The 19,746-nt window shown below is 38.9% G+C and overlaps 1 protein-coding gene and 1 long non-coding RNA gene across 5 annotated transcripts in view; one reads left to right on the forward strand and one right to left on the reverse strand.

Moving 5' to 3' along the window:
- camta1a (calmodulin binding transcription activator 1a) overlaps positions 1-19,746 on the reverse strand; it is a 288,847-nt gene that overhangs the window by 234,433 nt on the left and 34,668 nt on the right. The window lies entirely within an intron of this gene.
- LOC116692181 (uncharacterized) lies at positions 591-2,285 on the forward strand. Of its 3 annotated transcripts, none has more exons than XR_004332646.1 (4): positions 591-634; positions 1,053-1,161; positions 1,527-1,614; positions 2,023-2,285. It is a non-coding gene; the product is annotated as an uncharacterized LOC116692181 (long non-coding RNA). The 3 variants fall into 3 exon arrangements; XR_004332647.1 differs by lacking the exon at positions 591-634 and adding an exon at positions 833-848; XR_004332645.1 differs by lacking the exon at positions 591-634 and having other exon boundaries at positions 901-1,161.

Here is a 19,746-nt window from a genome sequence, read left to right on the forward strand (position 1 = left end):
TAGTATTGGTTTGCCAACTGACTGTTCAGTTACATGTGTGTAAATTGCACCGTGACCGTAGTGTTAGTAAGATTTGGCCGTCGAGCAGCCTTAGCTAACGTTATCAGCGACATTAAGTTAGCGACGACACACACACACACACACACACACACACACACACACACACACACACACACACACACACACACACACACACACCGTGCAATGGGACCATGAGCAGACGGAGAGGAAATTCAAAAAACACATTAACGGTCCTGCTCTGTGTAACGCAGTGGTAGGAGCCTAATAACCACGTAGTGGTGGGCCTGCCACTACTTGACGTAGCCTACACAACTCTTTTTGGGACACAAGCTGCTGGCTTTGCACGGTCAGCCCAGTGTTTGAACATGGAACATGGTTAGTCTCTGTTCACATTAGAGAAGGCAATAATCACATTCATTATTTGATATTTTACAATGTTGTATGCAGTGTACCTAAATAAGTTGCCAGTGAGTGTACACCTAATGTATGTTTCTTGAAATATAGTTTTGTAATGACTAGATTATTTTTTCCTGTTTTGCTGCAGATTGACAGACAAACTCAACCTGCATTTCACCTGGAGTCAGTTGATGGATCGTGGGCTCAAGTTTTTGTGGTGAGACCAGGATGTTGTATTTGCTCTTAATTTTGTATATAAATATACATTTTAAATATTAAAATGTGGCCTGCTTGAACCGTGTTTACCCTAATTTTGAATCCTTCGTTGTTTCCACTTTCACAATGAATAGGGCTAGAAGTTTAATGAGGTTTGTAACGTGAGTGTTCTCGGATTGCAAATTTCAAACAACCGCCCTTTTGATGCAACGGAGGTAATAAAAAATTTCTGCCTTGACTATTTTGTGTAATGAAATGTGTGAAAGTAATGCTTGACTTTATTAGGATGTGTTTCAAATATTCCATAGCAGAGCCCAGATGATTAACCATGCACAGTACACGCCATGATATGGCGGGCAGGTATAGATTTGATGTTAGAAATGTCTTCTAAATTCTGTGAAAATATTTTCATGTTTCAGATAAACGCAGAGTTTAAGAGCATCCCAGCCATGCCTCTACAATCAAAGTGTTTGCAAAGCGGCCGGGGAGCAGGGAAAAAAGCTGAAAGTCATATCTGCCATGATGACAGTAAGAACCTTCAACTCTACATTGTTTAACTATAAAGTGGATCTGCATTGCATTAGGTCAGTATAAGATGTATATGCAGGCATTGCTGAGCGCAACTCCCTTTACCTGTGAGTACTGATTACTGATACATTTAATCATGCATTCACGGTCCCACTGTGAGAATTTTTTTTCTTCAATATAAAAAACATATATGTATATACATCTCATCCCTGGAGATGATATAAAGTCCAGTCCAAACAGGTAGTCCTGTTGTTTTATAGGTACTGGTGTCACATGCTGACTGAAGTCAGTCTATGATCACTTTCTTCTGTGCTACTGAAAATTTGAGTTCAATAATCTTTATTTTCTTTGTTTTATTTCTTAAGGATGACATTGATGCCAGAAGGGAGTCCCACATTAAAGGACTGCATCTATCTGAATGAGAATCCCAACGTCTTGGAGCGGGAGTACACGGTGAGATTATAACAAATGGTCAAAACAGTCCACTTTTTTCTCCAAAGTCCCCCATTATGAAAGTGAAAAACAACCTATTTTGACCCCTCTGACACATTGTCTCTTACATTAGGGAATAAGGCAGTGTGACAAACAATTCAAATTTATTGAAAGAAGGAAAATTCCACCATCTTTCTACACTACACTGACCCTCATCTGACAAGGGCAGAATTGGGACTTGGATAAATCCAGGTTAATGATAAAAATCCAAGAACATGAAAACAAGTTCCAGAAAAAATGTAGATGAAAATTCAATCTTTACATTAGTTTGTAAAGATTGAAGGCTCCTAGCAATTGCTGCATTCAAATGCAATCAGTTTATTTTTATTTATTTTTAAAGCTTCAAGAAATGTTTTTATCTTTAACCAGGACATGACTGAGGCCACTGCGCTGAGTGCCATCATGAAAACGACAGTGGGAATTTACGTCACCAAACAGACGCCAGGCAATGACTTTTCTGATGTTGGCATCATCATCGAGGGTGTGGTGGTTCTTCAAGATTTGGACAGCATGGCCCATCAACAGCCTTGCTGTTTGGACTTTGTTACTCTTTGAAGATGAGGTATCCGTTACAGCTCCGCTACACTTTTGAAGGGATTCAAAAGGTTTTAATGGAGTTGGATGTGACTTAACTCTCAGGAAAGCCCAGAGCTTAAAGACAGACCTGGTCCAGTAAGGAGAGGTCCCTGTTGTTGTGCACGTGAGGCCAAGTGTTCGTTCCTTTACGGCCATGTGGACGGGCCAGTTATTTTCCCCTCTACAAGACTCTGATTGGCAGCATTCTTCAGTCTTAGTTTCTATCTGTCTTACAGGTGAAGGGATTGAGAACTGTACACAGTCTGAATACTGCCATCAGGGCCGTGTGAAACCGGATCTTTAGGTTATTAAGTTGCCCGTAAAGAGTTTTAATACTTCTAAGAATACAACTCAGACTTGGCTCTTATAGGGAACATTTTTTCTTTGTGTGCAGCCCCTACCTGTGGACCAGAGATGGTTTATGCTTATGCAAGCCAATGTATGTACAGGATGAATTCATGGCCGGACTGAAGGCAGCGTAACATTTTTGAAATATTTACCTGTGTCTGTAAGTGACACTTAAACCTTGAATGTCAGTTAATGACCAGATTCTTTGTGAGTGTTGGAAGTTGGGCTCTTGAATAAAGGTTTTGCAACTGCAAATGCAACTGGTAAAAATGGGTCATTTTAATGATAAAGAGCGTTAATAGAAAGGTATTAGACATTAAAATAAATGATTGCTGGAATGGTAACTCATGTTTTTGCATTTTAAATCTGTTTTATAGTTACATTGAAGTGTTAAATTACAATTGTTACTTAATTTAATCTCGACAATAGAGACCTTGAACATTATGTTTGTATTGTTCTTCTCAAAGATGGTTGTCAGAAACCTTTTTCAAAAGAAAAATGTCCAATTTCCATTGTGACTGTGAGTTGGTAAAACACTGAAAAACTGACGTTACTTGTTCACTGTTGAATTGTTTTACAGTAAAACAGTAATGTCAGTTCAATTCTTTACCTATTGTCACTGCAGTGAAATTAGACATTTTCTTTTGAAAGGTTACTAGTGGTTACAGGCGACCATCTTTAGAGAACAATACAATCTGTTTTAGTGCCAAAAAAATAGTGTAATTGACACTAGAATATACTACTATATATTATGAAAAAAATTTGTAGTATTTAAGTGACCAAATAGTATTGGAGTAAAATTATTGAATAGTGTTGAAATACGTGATGAAAATTTTGAAGGATTAAAATGTTCCAAGAGCTCAAATTACTTTATCAAAACATGTTTCAGTCACTCTGTATCAACACAAATACACAGGTGAATTGAACATGAATACCTTGTGTTAATTTAACCAATTGTTTAATCTGCTGCCAAAGCAAAACAACTGTGTGCAACCAATGTCCACTATTGAATTAAGTTAATCCAACATGTTATTTTTTTCAGTGTACAAGATGATTTGTTTAGCAGGGTATAACAAATGTTTCTGCAGTAAATTCTGCTGGATAAATAAAATGCAACCCAAGACAAATTTGTCTGTGTTTGTATATTCCACTATGTGCAAAACTGCAAAGAGAGCTCTTAATTGGAAGCACCTTAGATGGATGCTACTAAGGGTGGAGCATCAGCCTTTAGCTCATGCTTTACTAGCAACTGAACTGTTGCCATATGGATTTGATCTGATCACAGTAGTGAAAGTATATATCTAGGAGGAGATATATTACTCTAGGGATGCACCAATGTATCGGCTGGTTTTCGGAATCAGCCAATGTCCGCCTTATTTGCTGTCATCGGCCAATCAGCAAGGGTATCTATTATATGCTGCCTTAATGTTTTGGTAAATGGTCTGACTCTACTAGCTGGTTACTTTAGTATGCAGCTTAAGACAGGGTAACGATAGCTTACCGGCGGTAGCCTGCAGCTTGACTATTCTAGACACCGTGGTCACTGCCAGAGGCCGAGGTGACGCCACCGTGTAGCAACATTCTGCCTTCCCCATTAGTTTATGTAAACAAACGAAGGTAAAGCATGTGGGCTCCGACGGGACTTTGTGGTGCCTTCAGGTACACTCGTTCTAGTACATTCCATTGTGCCACCAAAAAAAATGTTCATAAATTTGTATTTTAATTGCTCATTTACAGTTAGTGTGATGAAGATGGTTCAATATCTTTATAATGACATTTATTAGTTAATCTGGCGCAAAAGAAAACAACAAATATCAGTATCGGTAGCCTATCGACTAAGAAATTTATAATCAATGTATTGCTATGTTTACTGCTTACTGTACTGTACTGCTGGTGGTTTGTTCCATGAAGCCTATCTTTGATTGGCCAGTTTATCTGTTCTTTTAAAAACAACTTTGTTAGGTGGGAGGATTTAGCATATGCTATACATATTGATGTCATGTGTTTTATGTATCTTCTGTTTGAGTCTGTGTGCATTCTAAGACAAATTTCCCTTTGGGCACAATAAAGTTGAAGTTGAAGCTCAAGTTAACATTAAGACAACAGATGGTTCTGATATAGTAAATTTGCACCACACCACTAAAAGAGGTGCTGAATATGTTATGAGTACCAGTGAAGACAAATAAAGATATAACCATACGCTCAGGCACATAAATTAGTTACTGACGTTTTAAGTGCTCTTTGTCATTCTGTGTGGTTTCACACATGCCAAACATTTACTATATGCAGGAGTAAACTTGTCACGTGAACAAAAGTAAACATTGATAGTAAACATAAAAACTAGTGTGCAATTAGTACACTTTCATATTTCTTCATTAACATTAGGACAATAATCTGTGATTGCAATCACATTTCAAAATGTTTCTAAGGCAGTGTGTCTTATCATACTCATGGTATTATAGAACCATTTCATCTACCTCACCTCCAGCGTGAAGTTTTGATGGTGTCAAGTGGGAGACGACAACCAATTAAAAGAAAATCAGTCAAACAACTGGGGGTCAGATCTCAAGATGCTCCCAATCACTTATAATTTCCTTCTGTTAGGCGGCATTTCTGCTCCTGATTGGAGTCTGATAGGTTGGTCTGCATAATGGTCACTATATCTGTACATGGCACTGTCTCATTTAAAAAGAAAAAAAACAATGAAGCATATCCATCTTGTTTTTGAATAAAAGGAGAGGGCCCTCAGAACTTGACCATGTTACCTTAAACAAACAAGGGCATAGATATGATGAGCTGCAGCACCTTTTATAATACCTGTGTCCAAAACCTTGCACAGCCCGATGGTTCTCTGGTTGTTTTTAGGAATGCAAAGGCTGGGAGATGATAGGAATGGCATGCGTGGGGTCTGGCAGGACAAGGCAGTAGTCCTAATAGTGTTTCTGTGCACGTCCCCCTCTGTTAGTCATTACTGTGTGCAGACGAGGGGTGATGTTTACTCTGCTGAGACAAGCAAGTCTACTGCTCTGGGTTGCAACCTTGTGACTTCCTTCTCCCTCCTGCTGCCAGCTCTCCTAACATCTAGCCATGGCCCTGCCACTCCATGGGCTCACTAGCCTATTGCTGCTACTAAATGCCTACCGTCCACCGGGGCTGGGGTTTTTGAAATAAATCCGGCAAAAATGTGTGAGGCATTTCTGTAGGTATTGTTTGTCTGGTGGGTGTTCAGCTGATATTTTAGGAAATAATAGCATAATACACACAAGGGATGTCACGCTGCAATACATTGTTGTGCCATATTTCCTCCCTCTGTCTTAAGTTTTCTTGTGTTGTTATTTTCAAACATTACCTCCACCCACACACATACGTGAAAAAATAGTAAAGAAGGGAGAGACGGAGACAGAGCCTTACTGCAGTACACAATGTGTGAGGTAGGGAGTTGTAATCCTTGGCAATGGACAGAAAAGGAAATCAATGCAAATATGGTTGGATGGTTTATCATATTAAGATGACAGAAAAAAAATAAGAGAATATAAAAAAGATGTTAGCAAACACACTTGGCATATAATTTGTGTAATACTAATAGCTCAAGGACAGTGGAAGTAACAGGACACAGAGAGAGACAAGTATGAAATAAAACAGGACACAAATAAATGGAGAGAATGCGACAGTTATGATGTTACAAACAAAGAAACAATTATGAGGAAAAGGAAGAAAAACATGGTGAGGAGACAAAAGCAACTGGAACATAATAGTTGTGATAGAGAATGGCAATGGTTATGATAGATAATGGCAAAAGGGTAAAATCAATCATAATGCACCAAATAAAAAATGAAATGATTACCAAGCTTATGCAGGAGGTCAGGGGTCAGAGGTCAAGTTCAATATAAACACGGAAACCATTATGGCGTCTGCACGGATGTCTCTGGAAGAAATAAACAAGGAGTTGATGTAAGTACACTTCACTGTAAGTGCTGTTTAAGTCTTACATCTACTTGACAATATGTAGCACTCAAACATTAATGTGACACAATGCTGTAGTAAGCACTGATTCACAGCAGCGCACAAACCGGAGAAGCTCAGTTTCCTTAAGTGGTGGTGGGCTATTTCAGGGTTTAGTGAATAACAGACATACATATCCCAGCCCTTTAAAACAATAGAAGGCATCTTTTTTATCATCCTATAACAGCATCGCAACCATAAATTAAGTGTTTGCTTATTTCAAAACCTCTCAGCAAAATTAGGTAGACTAAGCAAGACACCAATGCAAAGCTAACACATCACTCATGCTTTATGTTTCTTGCTTTCATGCCCGCCCCTACTCCTACGCTTACACACAAAGCAAATTCTAAGCGTACACACAGTGTAGACACTAGTAAGACAAAGAGTGTGTTTAATTTTTTTGTTGAACCGAAAAAAAAGAATGAATCCTTTAGTAGCCTAGAAAACAGCCTGTGAAGCTCCAGCACACCAAAGATAAAAAAAGAAACTACACAAACGGCTGTGCAGTCAAAGCAGAAGGTATTCATCTATTTAAGCTTCACATACATGCTTCACTTTTATTTATTTGATATTGTTTGTGTAAAAGAAATACACCAAATTAAACCCATTCTTTCAAATGTTATTCAAATGTGCTGCTCTGGGGGTTTTCAGCACAAAGTGCTTGTAGAAAATCCTCCATCTCTAAAAATATTGTTTATAGTTTTCCCTGTCACAGCAATGCTTATGTGATCCATGTGCGATCAGTGACAAAGGGGTCATCTTGACATTAGCTTACATTTTTCACTGGAGGACAGAAGATACTGTTCATGCCCACTTAAATGCCAGCATGCAAAGATGTGATAACACACAATTTTACACATTTTACGAATTGTACAGTGGAGCCCACTAAAAGACCTAATAAAACACCATCTTCATCTTCTGTATAATAGGCTGATGACTCAGTATTTAATTGAAACCCTGAAGAAACTGTACTTTTCAACTAATAAAAAACTAAACCTAAAAACTCACTAAGGAGCAACTACAGGGCCAGATGTCACATGTATTGGCAAATAAAATATACAATATAAATGGTTTTACAAAGAAGAAACATGTTGCCCAGCCCTTGGCTCAGTATGAGCAAGAAATCCAAACACCATTAGATGTAAGACAACACTACACATTAGGCCCTAAGGCAACATATCGGCATTGAAACAACGCAGGAAGTACCTTTCAAAACAACCTTCGGTTTTATTAGTGTCTACTTCAAGATGTTCACACACAAACTCTGAAATAAATGCATTTTGAGATTTGTCTGTAGTGCTATGAAATATAGAAAAAGAAAACCAAGTATTGGGGAGACACTTTGGGGGGCTTCTGCCTCTGTGTGTGATTAGTTCCACCACCTAAGATAAAGCATGCAGAGCAAATGTAACCTCATCAAAATCTTTGTGTCACAAAGGCATGGAAACACTCCATTGGAAAACAACAACAACTGCTGTATACTGTACAGCCTACCACTGTGACAGCGCCTAGCACAAACCGTAGTTCTGCCAGTGTTCTCCACCCATCATTAATTGTCTGATCATTGTGGAACAGAAAACAGCGAGGGTTTGAGCTAACAGGAGATCTCACAGGTGTTAGCTGCTAATTGCCGTCAAGCAAACAAGCAGCACTTTCTGGGGAAAACAATCTATATTAATTCTTCCTATTCTCGCCTGCAGAATGCACATTGGAACTTCTTTGGCAAACAAGATAAATGCATATACCATAATTACTAATTGTGCAAATAATTGCAAAGTTCTTGTGCCACCTATACCCACAATAAAACAAAAGCAATCTATGCGGCTGTGGGCTGTGAAATTGAAACAGTCCTATTTCTCCAGCCTCCGTCTTCTACTCATTCATTATCTAGCATTTGTATCTGTTTTGGGGTAAAAGCTAGATTTTGCAAAAGTGAGGGAAAGGGAGATGGAAGGAGGCTGATGACAGGGATTCATGAACGCACTGAATGCAGACATACTGTTCCACCATCTCGCCTCTCCCAACAAAACATTAGAAAAGCTTCAAAAGCCCAAAGGCTTATGCTTTCAAAAATACGTCTTCTGATTATATCCAAGTCTCCTCTTTTTAAAGGACGAAAAAAAAAGAAACAAACAAAACATCACCTGTAAATCGAGATAGCCTTTTGCAAAGGTTTTTGCACCTAATCCCTTTCATTTCAGGTCAGTAAAATAGTAGTGCTTTCTCACTGCTCTGATGGTCAAAGCACATTTCAAAGATGCAGTGTGCTTCTCCAGCAGAGGGAAGAAGAGAGAGAGAGAGAGAGAGAGAGAGAGAGAGAGAGAGAGAAAGAGAGAGAGAGAAAGAGAGAGAGAGAGGGCAATGGGGAGCTCAGGCAAACCCCCTTCTATTACAGACGAACCAATCATCAAAGACAAATTACAGTACACTTCACTGGGATATGCTAATTCCAAATTAGATGCAAGTCATCAAAAGATCAGCATTGCAATATTTTGCATCTCCAACTTGAAAATGTCTGCTTTCAGAACAGATTTTAATACCTATATAGAATGAAAAAAACTAAACATGAACCCCATTTAAGCCAACACCGTGCATGTACAATTAGACCCATTTCAATACAGGGACATTTTATGTGGCTTTTTTGCACAAGTGTTTTTAGTGAAACAACAGTCAATTTTAGTCAATAAAAAAAAAAAAACACCAGTGTTGGAACTAGGCCACAACATAAGTGAAGGCCGAGTCAGAAAGGTACACATTAAAGGGATAGGTTGAATTGTGTTCTCTAAACCACCCTTTTTCTTAACCGCTGTTTTTTGTTCAGGTGGGGTCAATATTCTCAATCAAACTGTGACATTTATGTATTTATCATTAGTTGTTAGTTAAGATTTCAATGGCTGCCTTAGTATTGTCTTGTTGTGTTATGTGCATCCTCACATGGCATTCCTCCAGGAAAAAAAGAAAGAAAATAGAAGAAAAGTATTGTTTATTGTAGAGACACTATCTAATTTGCATTGTCATCCCATCACTTAAGTAGAATGCTATGTATTTTCTTAATCCGTTTTTTTTGTTCTTTGTAGGGCCAGACAGGCATAACTTTTGTGTGTTTGTGTTGGTAAGCTCAGTGTAATCAGTGTGCATAGCCGTGGCTCCATTTTTCTTTTTTTGCTCAGCTTTTCTTCTCCTGGTAAATGCAGTCATACACAAGTTAAAGTGGTTTGTTTCCCAGGGACATTTCAGTTTGGGTAAATAAAACTGTGAATTTGCACTGACTGAGGTCTCTCGCGCCCGACTTGCTTAGTCCCCAACAATGTTCCAGTTAAATTCAGATTATAATTAGATTGTTGTGGTGGGATTGATTATTGTGAAAAAGGTACTGCTGCAACTATTGTAGTTTAAAAAAATCTCTCTCATTCTGCAAAACAGCATTTCCAAGTTCCTTTTGTTCTGTAAAATGCTGATTATATGTCAACAAACTGTTCTCTGCTTTGTAAAGCACCTAATGGCAGAAATAATATTGTAGCGCATATTTATAATGTTATTTCCATGGAGATCATAAACACATTGATGACTCATTTTGTGTTTTGCTAAGTATATATTTGCTTTGATCTTTATCCGGTACAGCACGGACATTATTAATGTGCCTTGATTTGTAGAACAGTGCTGTTAATAGGCAGCATTAATTGCATCCTTAGCACATCAGTTGCAACCTCAGCAGCAGTGCAATAAAATGAATATTTGAGGATCCCACTACAAAGACAAAAAAATGGTATTGGCAGACAGCAACCTCAAGCTGCATTCTGCACAGTGTTCTCACACAATGTCCTCAGCTCAGGGTACTCAGTCATTGCACACGGTCAATAAGTAACACCTGTAGCCCCCCTTAAAACCACAAATAGTTTTTGTATGGCTTAAACTAAGCTAAGCTAACTGCTTTCAGGCTGTAGCTTCATATTTAGCACAGATACAAGAGTCATATTGATTTTCTCATCTAACTCGCTGCAAGAAAGCTAATAAGCATATTTCTCAAAATGTCTAACTGTATAACTAAGCTCATTTTAATAGACAATCCAATCGTAAAAAAATGCACTCTACTGTTTTCTTCTTAAATTCTAAAAAAAGAAATTAATCTGAATAAGTTTCAAGATTGATATAATGTTCATATTCAGAATGTAAAACGTTAAATGAAAAGATATTGATTCATGCAGCTTCCTTGTCTGATCTGTGTATAGATACCACTGTCTTCCATCCTTATTTCCATCGTTGATATGAGGAGGAAGACTGCCAAAATGCAGTTAGTTTAAACAATAGAAACACAGACAGACAATTACCCAGTCCTAAGGGAGTCACAGACTAAAGAGCTGGTCAATACCTCTGTGCAACATATGCATCAAAATGGCTGGGTCAGCTCCAGCATCTTGCTGCTCAATTTGTTCTCTCCTTTATAAGTGCCTCTTCTCCCAATATATGTCTAAGGCGAGTACAATTGCCACATGACTAAGGTGTGAATAAGTTGATGAATTTACCCTTTACAGTTGACACCTGATATGTACAGTAAAAGCACGGCTACGTTCAGAAGCAACGAGCGCTGCTTTGACAATGTCAATATTTCTCACCAACATGCAGTGTAGGCATATAGACTAATGACAGACCAAGTATATCAGCAAATGATTGCACTACAGGAGCAGAGGACTGGGGAGAATGAACAGCTCCGGCAACAAATGACCTGACAGGACAACACACACAGACAGACAAAAAGGCTTAAACACACACACACACACACACACACAGGTACACATTCACATACACACTGAAAATTACAGGGTAATGTTTTCTTAAAAATACAGGATGTTAGGATACAGTATCCTCACAGCTTGCATGTCATTAGTGGCAACATGTGAAAGTGAAAGAGAGGCAAATTTGAAAGCTGCCATGTTGCTGTGTTTCCAAGGCTCCTCTATTAGTAACACTGTCTTGCTGTGGAATGGAAACAAAACTCCTCTGTGACTTGCACACATGTCGGCCTACTTTATTTAAGGCATTTGTGGTCGGTAAACAGATTTTTATTTCTTCAGTTCTTTCATAGAAAAATCCCTTACTTACGCCTCATTTGATGCCCCCCTGACACCCTCAATCATTCTGTTCTCATTCTCCCACACCCCCATCCTACAGCATAGGGCTTATCATGAAAGCACAACAAGGATATATTGTCAAGAATTTTTTAAGGTAGTCCTGATTGAAGAGGCTGACTTTTATTCTCTCAAGTACACCCTTCTTCTTTTCCCTCTGCCATGGTACACAAGGGTACCATTATGGTGGCTGTGGACTTCATCCATTCATCATTCTTCTAACCTATGAAGTAAAACGCACATATATCAACTACAGCTTCCCTCCCTCTTCCCTAAATCACGCTTTGTTCTGCTGTGTGGAAAGAAAACTGCCTCAGCTTTGGACATTAACACCCACTGAGCCAAGATATACACAAAGAGAGCTTCAGCGATTGCACTGCACAGTTTGAATTTAAGAAGTGAAAGAAAAGCAATTAAAAATGATTTAAATATCTTTAACAATTACAAATTATATCTATCTCGTTTATGAATTTGGTGTTGAGTTGGAACATTTTAGTTTTAGAGTATTTGTGCAAAGTCTGACATAAAACATAATTTCCAACCTGTGCTAATAATGAATTTCAGATGTTTTTCTGATATTATTTTCTGACTCTACCAAGGTAAATTTTGAGAGGACGTAATACCCTCAATTCACGAGGTAAATTATTGTGTTGGGTGTAGATATTATCCTAAGTGAGCCTATCCAAACAGCTTGCAGCTGATTAAAGCTCTGTGTCCTCTACAGCTTTCACAGGTTTTAGCCCTAAGTACTTTCATGATTTGACAGTTAGTAGGTGATATCAGGATTCATTATAATAAATGCAGGATATAACAGTGAAAATCACAGGCCACATATTCCACTCATTGTCTGATTGAAAGAGACTGGAAATATAAATAACTATCCTCTGTGCCAAACAACTACTCTACTATTTCTTCAAATGGTCTATTATTGGTAAATGCCAACTAGGGAGAACCAGCATGCAGGCTAGGAATGCCAGCAATGACCCAAGTTTGTGACCAATCCAGCAGGTTGATAAGATAGGGGATCACAGAAATGCTAATGACGGGTGAACTATAAGCCTCTTATTTAGTGAGTAATTTAGGGGTAGAATGTCAAAAATAACATTTAAAGAACGAGTATATGACAGAAGGATATTTGTAGTGATTTCTAGGTTGACTACCAATGTAGCATTACATTCTTTAATATTCAAAAATTAAATATTTTTTTAATTATAAAATACATCCAAGGTTGGTAGTTTCCTAATAAATATGTAAATATGATGCCTCCAATAAAATAGCATAGCATAGCATAGCATGGCATAGCATAGCATAGCATAGCATAGCATAGCATAGCATAGCACAAGGACATGTTCAATGTATTTGAAAGTGCAAGGATATGTATGCATCACGTACAAGGCTACTTTGGATTTACCTTAGCTGGACATCTTGTCTTAGGAGATGGAGCATGACTGGTTTGCATACTGTATGTAGGAGAGTTAATTGTGTTGGGATTATTTGCCATTTATTCATTACACAAGCAATTTCTCTTGCATTATTCATCTTCCAACAGGATCCAGGCCATGTTTTAATCATACTCAATGCAGATTGACAGTGCTGTGTCACCACTACTTTCGAGTAAAAAGCAGAAAGCTAGCCCATCTTCGCTCAGTGTTGCAAATGTTAAAACTTGAATAGATTAAAAAACTGTCCATGTCCAAATATCACTGGCACTTTAATGAAAAGATGTTTACATGTTTTTTTCTCCTTTTTTGTAATAGGATTGCAAAATGCCAACAAAATGGGCCGCCTATCTTCTGAGGGATGTTGTATATGTAGCTGTGATAGGTTCATGCAGCACAGCGGGGGAGGGGGGGGCTCTCTCCTTTTAAGATATAATCCTTTCCTCTCTTAGGAGGAGGAGTGGGTGAAGATCAGAAAGCAGAGAGAAGGTATCCTCTCCCAGACACAGACCCATGCCATGGCACTCCTCCTGTCCTGTACTGAAGCTGTCACTATTGGTGTCTGGGGCCATGAGGCAGGCAATTTTAGCGTTGTGATGTGAATCGATACCCAATCACATCACGTTCTCAGGCAGCATATCAACCTGAAGAGGCCGTAGCGCAATTTACAGCATATTGTTTTTGGCCCTGGGAGCAAACAGGCACTGGGAGCAATAGAAGCATCATGGCAGAGCAAGACAAGGCCTTGTCATGGCCATAACGGCCTTATCTCTGGTCACAGAAGTACTCATATTAAACACTAGAGCCAAGGAGGGTTCACAAACACACAGAGTGCATGATGCAACTGCTGTTTCATTTCAACTGTAGACTCCAATATGGTGGCTTGTTTTACTTTAATTAAGGAATTCTCGTCTTCACAAAGACTACTTGGAGAACATCTGTCCACCAGAAGCCCAATGTCAAATGCTGTACTGTATATAAATAGGATAATATAATGTAGTATTTCTAGTATACTAGAATGAGAGAGTGCCAGTGTGGCGAAACATATGTGCAGGTGGGTTTGAAAAGTCATACTCCAGGGGGTGCGACAGACTTATTATTCAATATAAAAAAAGTAATGTTTGTTTGTCTGCAACTTGCATTTTGCCATGCCAACAAGTGGTTACCATACACACTTGCAATCATTACCGTCACACAGCAGGGTTGCCACTGAGGAACACAATGCCACGCTGTGAGCATAGTGTGTTGCATGGATTAGAGCAGAGTGCCACAAGATATTATCTAGGAAAACCAAAGCTAAATTGGCATAGGCTAGACTACATGATATACCTAACCACAAAAACATACTTTATGTCCCACATGCACAAAATGTGTGGTGACACTTTAAAGTCTTCAAATGTGACCGCATTGAAAGTGACAACGATAAGACTAAAACCATTGAAAGGCAACTGTAAATGTGCAATCACACTGAAAAATCCAGGGCAGGTGATTAGTTACCTGCCTCAGCAAACACAGGTGTTTTCATCATGTAGAAAGAACAATATTTTGTATATGTCTGTATATTGAAAACTATTTACATTCAGAGCAGGGGAAAACAATGTGGCAAATAATGTTTCACACAATGTACAGTACAGGTCTGGTGTACCTGTCCTGTAAAAGAAGCACGTTTCTTTCTTTATGGTTCATGTTACACTGAGAGCAGGTGTTGAAGTGACTTTAACCAGCGTAAGTTGAGTGGCTTACATGAAGGTGGTCCACTGTTGTTAAGTGATCAATCACTAATCTGATCTGGAAGGCCCAACAGGAAACAGGGCCATTATGGGTAAAAAATGAAAGACACATCACTACTGTTTGATTGATACGGCTATTCCCTGGGAGGAATAAGCCACTACTTCACTTTCAACAACTGCGCCTGACACAATACACTGTACCTGAGATGGTTGTTATGGCTACGTAATTCTCTTAAAATGATGTTTTTATTCAGCACAAAACCAACTGAATCAAGTCAAGGGCAGAACTGCTAAAGCATTTACCTGCACAGCTCAGGGAAATATAAGCTTTAAAACGTGTCCTCTTTTCATTTGCAGTCGTGACAAAGGTGTATTTGTGTTAGGTTTGAGATTTTTTTCTATGTAATGTGAATGTGTTAGTGCTACAATTTAAAAAAAAAAATTCCAGTTAAGGTTTTGTAATTTGTTAATTACATCAACAGCTGCAACTAATCATTATTTCATCATCATTTCAACCAGAGAATGTTTGGCATTTTTACCTGAAAAATTACTTTAAACAATTTATCAATCATCATAATAGCTGATTCATTTTCAGATTTTTAACTGAATAATCATTTCAGCTTTACTTTTTATCCCAGTTGAGAGTGATCCAAAGATGGACTGACAAGCAGCCATGAGGACAAATCCTGGTAAATCCTCTTATTTCGTTAAACATTGTTTTAATGGCCACTTGCACTGTGGTCCGTGTCACCCCTAATGCCCAATGTTGGCCTTGGGAAGATGCAGACAAAACCTGTCCACGCCAATAAATATGGAGTCACCCAGTCACTTCTTTTCCCCCAACAAGGGCAGGAATTACAAATTTGGAGGTTCACTCTGTCTATCGCCCCAAGATCCCAAACCACTTCACACAGCGGAACCCGTAGGAGTCACTAACACACCAACAAAGATGTGATTGCACCTGAAAACACTGCTAATTGTTATTCGTATGTGGCACTCTAATCCAGGGCTTTGCAGTGGCAAGCAAGTCCTTTTATCCCAGTGTCCCTGAATACTTTTAATTTCTGACATCAAAGTAGTAGCCAAATAGTTAAATTCACTACAACCCTTTACTACACCGTTCTCTTCCCACAATGGCACACACAACTTCAAAGAACTAAAATATATCAGGATTACAATAAATGGGAGCTGTTGCTTAGGATTTCAAATGGCGGCATACAAGACAAAAACTACAGTATGTATAGCCAGGTGACATAAATACCTCTTTCCTGTAACAAAGCCTCACCATGTCACACAAATCAAAAGTAACAATGCTAATAAATCCATTGATTTCATTTGTTTTTTTATTGTTCCTGTATTCTACTTATTTTATTCTTTAAGTCTTTTAATTCTTAAATCTATGCCATACTTAATCTACAAAAAAATGTATTGGGATTACTACATGTAAAATGAAAACATGCAGTTCATTTCTCCTCCTTACTTATTTATTACATGATAAAGTCAACCAGGTAATCTTAGCAAGATGTGCGTACAAACATGTTACTTCTGGGAGGAATGGCTCAGTGGATGAATTCTGACATTTCCATTCATAGATAGCAACAGGTAATACCTTTAGACTAATTAGAAGTTGTCAGTCCTCTATTTGACTACAATTTTGAATATACTATGTACACTAGTGCACAGTGTACGTGACTAGTATTTCAGGATTTCCACAAGCGGCTCCCCTTTATCACCATTTCACAGAAACATCTCTGACTTACCATTACGGATGTTCTCCACACAGAGATCAGTGCTCGTATAACACATAAAAATGTGAATTTTCATCATATCCTTACGCAGGGAATATTAATCAGCAGTGCATCCCCTGCCAACTACACCTCATCCATATTCCTGCAGGCTTATTGCAAAGGGGGGCCAGTGGTGATAAAGCAGGATCGATATGCAGAGTTGGTAAAAACACAGCAAGAACAACAGCATGGCACAAAGGCAACGACTGGAGAGGACAGGAAGAGAGGGAAAGATGCCTGGTAAGCCCAGTTTAAAATAATCATTCACAGTATATTAATGAGGGGAGAGAGGTTGAAGCTTCCCATCTTCTGCTATAGTTAAAGGAAGCATGAAATGTACATATGATTCTTTACCAGCTGTTTTAGAGATACAAATATTCATTTTCAAGAAAGCTATAAAAAGGTAAGTAAGCAAAATCTCACTACTTTAAATGCCAGAAGGCGTTTTGAAAAATACAGCAATAGTAAGTTAACTCTTGAGGTACTGTATATGTCTTTTTATATCAATGCAGAGCAAACACTGTGATGCAGTTCATAGGTGCAAAGATTTTTAGACTGCAACAGTCTAGCTGCACTATAACTTGGGACACACTGCCTTTAAACCTTCTTGACAGGTAAACCTGGGAAGGCATCAAAGATGGTCTCTCTTTGGCATATATCAGAACTGCCACAGAGAATTGAGTGACAACTTTATTTCTCATCTGTTACATAAATCAAGAAAATACTGTGAAAGTCAGCTCTACAAACTAAGAAATTCCCTGTGCTTTCTAAGCTTCGAAGGATTTCTTTAACAAAGTTTCACACAGGAGCGAGAGCAAAAGTAATTTCTTTGACAGGCAGACATTATGTGATAGAGGAGACTTTTCACTGCATTAAAGAATGGGGTTCCAAACAACAAAGAGAAGGTAGCTCTTTAAAAGGCCAATTTTCCAGTCCACATTGTCATTGTCACACTCTTAACTCCAAAGGCAGACATGCACTCTGGCATCAAAGGCCATTGATTTTCTAATCAAGAGCAAATGATGATTAAGGCATATCTGCCCCCTTATCTTTCCGTTTAAAATCCTCCTTTCTGGATTCAATTTGACTTTGGCTGTTTTGCTGCTGAGGGGTATCAGGACAGTCAAAGACAATGACACCTTGTTGAGACAACAGGCGGTGTCATGAATGATTAGAGTTGTGAAATAGAAAATGATCACCCATCCTCCTCCCTGGGATAGCAATTGGCTTGCATTTTTATCAACAGACATGGAAGCCCGACAATGCTGATCGACAAAACTTCTCATTCGACAAACACTAAACTGCAAGTTTGTTGCGATTGATAGGCAAACACCTAGTGCCAGCGGCATGATGCACAGCTATTCCTCATTTGAGACTGAAGCAGCTTTACAAAATGTAAACATGGAGCTAAGCTAGTTCACTCACTAGTGCTGTACAGCCCTCCACCTCAATACTCTCTTAAATTCCCAAGCTGGGTAGCAATAAACAATGTTAAAAAGGTTGGGCAATGAAACCCCCATCTCTTTTACCTTGATAACATTAAGACGTAGGCTAATACCATATTGCAGAGCTGACTCACCCTGAGGGTGCACATGTTCATTTCTTAGCAGACTTCAATTATCCCAACTTTTTCCCCTGGTCAGTCTTCCTATGTATATGTTTAGCCTTTGTGATACACCTGCCTGAGGATGAGGGATTAACTTCCACCCCTCTCTCTAAGCTTGGTTTTGACTTTAGGTTTAACTGTCCTTCAGGACCAGCCTGGAGCGCAGCTTAACAATGACGCCCCCCCCCCCCCAATCTCTCTTGCAGTCTCTCTTTTACTCGCCCTCTATTTCCCCATGCCAACCTCGGACCATAAACATATCGCTCGGGGGATAAGAATCAAAGACAGATGGACATCATCAGTCCCTGCAAAGCAATGTGTTGTTAAAAATATAGTACTACTGATGATGAACTAAACAGACAGACAGATAGTATAGACAGACGGACAGAAAGATACACATTATAAAACATGCAGGTCCCAATATCTTTAATGAATAGGGGTCATTGTGTTACAGCTGTTTATGCTAATTACTCCCATTTAATGAGTTATGACTCCAGGTGTAATTCTCTCACACAGCCAAATAAAAAGAAGCAAGGACACTAATTTCCAGATTCATTACTTCCATCTAACAACTTCTAAGTGTTCATCAGAGCCAAACAACACTGCCTTATTGTAATCGGAGGGTCATTCATGGTGGATTTCATTCTCCCAGATGTACTTATCCTGTATACTATTAGCATAACCCTCAAGCCTCCAACTCAGTGATGTCACTTTACCTGAGCTGATTGTGAGCAGGGCATTGTGATGGAGATGAGAGAATTGAGGGGCATCTTTTGTTGCACAGCAAGAGCTGACTTGTGAGAAAATGAAACTAGACGGCCGCTGTTTGGTACACAAAGTCCTCTGCAGACAGATGGGACAACAGAGAGAACTAGTTATGTTCCCTACATATTTTCCTTTCTTATGGATGCCAACATATGCCAATGAGTTTTTTCCTCTCAACAGAGCCCAGACACAGGAGGATCTCACTGCGATTTGAATACTGACACCAGTAACTGGCAGTCAGACACAGGTTGTACTTCCTTGTACATTCATCTAAATGCACACATGCACAGGTTTGCTGTGACTTACCAACCCTCATTAAACCTGACTATTGAGTTGTACATTTTGTCAAACAAGTTAATCGTAATTTTAGCTCAGTGAAATTATTCTAAAAGTATGGGCTGCCTGTTTATTTTGGTTTTTAGCTGGAAAAAGGCAGATATACTGTATGTAGCTTTATCATTCCCTTCATCAGATTGCTGAACTATTACCAGTCACCCATGATTACCTCTACCTGTCCTTATCAGCTGAACACTACGTACCCATGTATCCTGCTATTTGCTGGGGCTAGATCTGTGTTTTCCTATGGAGAGGTTTCTGTAGGTTTTAACCTTAATCCTATCAGCTAATGTGAAGGCACTGATCCACGCCTGACTTGAAGGTTATCTGTGCATGTTTCACACCCATAGGCATTCATTATTTACATAGCTGCTCCCC

This window comes from Etheostoma spectabile, chromosome 7, assembly GCF_008692095.1.
Source record: "Etheostoma spectabile isolate EspeVRDwgs_2016 chromosome 7, UIUC_Espe_1.0, whole genome shotgun sequence".
NCBI lineage: Eukaryota > Metazoa > Chordata > Actinopteri > Perciformes > Percidae > Etheostoma > Etheostoma spectabile.